Source organism: Myxocyprinus asiaticus, chromosome 20 (assembly GCF_019703515.2).
Source record: "Myxocyprinus asiaticus isolate MX2 ecotype Aquarium Trade chromosome 20, UBuf_Myxa_2, whole genome shotgun sequence".
NCBI classification, from domain to species: domain Eukaryota; kingdom Metazoa; phylum Chordata; class Actinopteri; order Cypriniformes; family Catostomidae; genus Myxocyprinus; species Myxocyprinus asiaticus.
The window spans coordinates 30,347,565-30,351,376 of record NC_059363.1 but is presented as its reverse complement, the minus strand read 5'-3'; positions in this window follow the sequence as shown (position 1 = coordinate 30,351,376).

Sequence of the window (3,812 nt, the reverse complement as noted above, 5' to 3'; positions counted from 1 at the left end):
GCATCTTAATAGGCACACACAAAGGTGAGCTCATAGGTGTGCTGTCAAACCAATGGAAAACCGATGAGAGAAGACTTACCAAATCTCAAGTGAAGGATTTGAGGTGACGCATAATTGCCCCAGATAGCTTAGAGGGGTTTTGACAGACTCTACAAAAAGGGCGGGAAATGCAAGAAAAGGAAGAAACCAGAGTTTGAGAGTTTTTAACCAGATAGCCCTACAAGGATATCTGGTTACACCTGGATTAAAATTAATTCTGATGATAAAGTGACAGAAAGCGATCAAATGTAAATAGCTCAAACTAAATGAGCCAGTAAATTTTCAGATGGTCATATGAGTTCTGACATGAATACTAAAAAAAAAAAAAAATACCTTACCTGCCAAAAATGGTATAATCTGGGATGAAAGCTCAAGGCATAATTGCAACAAACCACTAAATCAAAGGGATAGTTAATCCAAACTAGAGATGCACCTGGATCGGTATCAGCTCCGAATTTTTAACCAGATCGGGTATCGGTCCGACGAGACCAATCCAAATCCGATACTATGTGTTAGTAGCCTAATGGTTGTTACATCAAGCAAAAAAAAAAAAAAAAAAACAAACAAACAAAAAAAAAAGACATACAAGTAACATAAAAGCACCATTATTCCATATGACTCATGCATTTTATTCAGTCTTTTGAAGACATATGATAGCTTTGTGAATCACAAAAAGTTGTGTTTAATCAATAAATATATAGTTTGTCTGTGAAGTAGCCTAAAATCAAACACTCCAAAGTTTTCCTGGAGTGTTCCACCAAAATAAAAGCTTGAGGGATTTAAAGTTAAGAAATTATGACTGAAATATTTGAATATTGTATAAAAAAATATTATTTAGTCAAAATAATAATGATATTTAGGTACTTAGGAATGGGATCAGGAGAGAATTTTTTTTAATTCAAACATCCATCCACCATCCATTTTCTATAGCCGCAAATCCAAACATGAAAATGTTTATGTTGTTCCAAACCTGTATGACTTTATTTCTTCCATGGAACACTTTCATTACATCTTTTTTTTTCTTTTTTTTTTTTTAAATACAACAAAAGTGAATGGTGACTGAGGTTTGAAGAATCAGTCTGAGAACAGCTACAACATCCAAGCTATAACAGACATCTTAGTAGCACAATGCACATGATGTGGAATCAGCTCAAAGTCCTATTGTCTGAACATGCAGTATACACAGGGAAATTCACTGATAAAATCTTAATGACATTATAGCTGTTTTCATACTTGCACTGGAGTATGGAAACGAGTGATAAACACAACTGCCAGCAAAGGATATGCACATTCACATGCACATTCTGTTTTAGTGCTATAACTCCATCTAGTGTTCAGACTACAGCATCAAGTTTATTGATAACCCTTCACTTACCTTCATAACAGTCTAGATTAGAAAAATAGTTTATAATTAGTGATAAGGCCACAAATTTAAATGAAGTAAGTGCTTCAGCGCAGGGTTTTTAGTGAATTCAAGCAGCGTTTAACATATTTTGAGAAATAACTTTGGCTGTTCATGTAGTGAAAGTACTAATGGTGCTGCCAAACAAATACGATAATCTGAGAAATGTAAGTGAAAGATACGTATGTAAAAGTCTGGTGTTGGTTTAAGAATATGGGACATTTTCAGCAATAAATCGTCCAGCTATCCATTAAAAAAAAGAGAATTCTTTTTGGATAAGTAAAAAAAAACTCACACATTTTCTCTCCATGTTTCTTTTACTGTTTTCACTTACCTGTGTTTCCTGGACTGTATGGTTGTATTTAGATTATCATAGTTAAAAAAAAAAAAAAGATTGGTGTAAGTTAATGAAAATGTTAGCTGATAAACGTTTACAGTTATTTCTCATGATGATAAGTGCCAATTATTCTTAAAATATACCAGTACTAGGCAGGGCTGTAGACCATTTCAAGGGCTATTTGTCAATTTAAGGAAGTGACGTCTTTGTTCCTTGAACATTTCCTACTAATTGTCAAACTCAGCGCTTCATTCATAGTGACTTTAACATGATTAACATTAATAATAATCATGTTAACACAATTGTCATAAAATGTAATTAACAAAAATGTGGAACACGTTGTTCGGGTGCTGGATGCTCCCATGATGCCTGGAACTAATGGAAATTAAAGTGTCAAAAGAGCATCCACAAATGGACGCATGAACCACTGCACTGAAGTGAGACAGCTGAATATGTGCAGTACTGTAGCACAAGTCTTATCTCTTGTAGGTGAACGAAATTTATGCCAACTAATTCCAAGTTTGAGAGGTAGAGCTCTAAAGTTACTATAGATCGCTCACATTATAATCAGTGAAGCTGCGCAAGTCATTTACTATTACATTTATTCATTTAGCAGACACTTTTATCCTTAACAACTTACAAATTAGGAACACACACACATACAAAAATAAATCCTTCCCTTGTCCACGGGTCACACAGCTTCATTGATTATACTGGGAACGATCCAGTTTTCCCGATCTCTCAGCTGAGGAAATAATTGTGAGCTTCTACTATGATTAAATTTAATTGCCTCTCTACATAGACTTTCAGTATCAATGACACATCTGGATAAATCGGTTTAGGTAAACACTTGATGTTCTTGAGAAAATATGTTAACTCAGTAATGAAACTGAAAATGCTTTAGAGTCAGTAGCGTTCTAATTCTTTTGTTATTGTTTACATCCTTGAAATGGTACAGTGCATTTGTCCATGGTAGCACAAGTGTTTAATTTCTGAATGTATCAGAAAATGAGAAATATATGATGAAGCTAAATCTATAAAATAAATCACTATATTCTGTCTTTCATTAAGTCCATGTCTAAAACTATTAAACCTTCTGAACATTGTTAGGAAGCCTCTCAATTTTAGACAAATTGAGTGAAGCCACAAATCTACTTTAGTATATTAAAGAGAACTGAATGAGATGGAGTAATTGAACAGTCATTAAGAGTGCAAGTGCTGGGACAAAGAGCAAAGAATCAACATTTTGTGAGCGCAAGCTGGAGGGTTTGTGCACATTTAAGTATAGACACAGTATTTGTGTTGGGTTCAGCATGTATGGTATCATCTATGGAGGAAGTAGCGTCTTGGTCCTTTTCATTTGCTGGTACAGATATGGATTTTTGCTCCATTTACCAGGTGTTGTAACCTTACCAGGGTCTAAAACAAACTTGGTAACCAACCAGTCAATGTGGCTGATTACCAGTACTTTTTTTTTTTTTTTTTTTTTTTTAATAATAATAATAATAATAATAATAATAATAAACAATACTGCAAGCAAGTTTGTCTTCAAATGAGCTGGTTTCCTAAAAAAGAAAATATGTATTAATTCTTAAAGGAGCACTCAGTAAATTTAGTCTTAGTGTCATATTGGACTTACACTGACACCTAGTGGCTTGGATGCAACATAATTTAAAATCAATAGTTTTCAGTTTCAGATGCCATTGTAGAAATTCAATATTCAAGTCAGCCATGATTACTTTAATTAATGAGTGAAAGGGTCAAATAACAGGACAGTTACTGAGATTAACTGAGTAGTATTCAGCTAGTCATGTGATTCAAACATGGCAGCCCCCATGTGCGGACCCTCTCCATGTAGAATAATAAAACAGCTTTTATAAGGTTACTGATATGACTGAAGTCTTCATTTTAATGTGAGTGCTCATGATTTCCTTCATATATTGCAAAATTACAACTCATGTCTTTTAGGAGTTAAACTTTTTTAATGATCAAAAATTACTGTGCACCTTTAAGTATTTATTCTAGAAACATTAT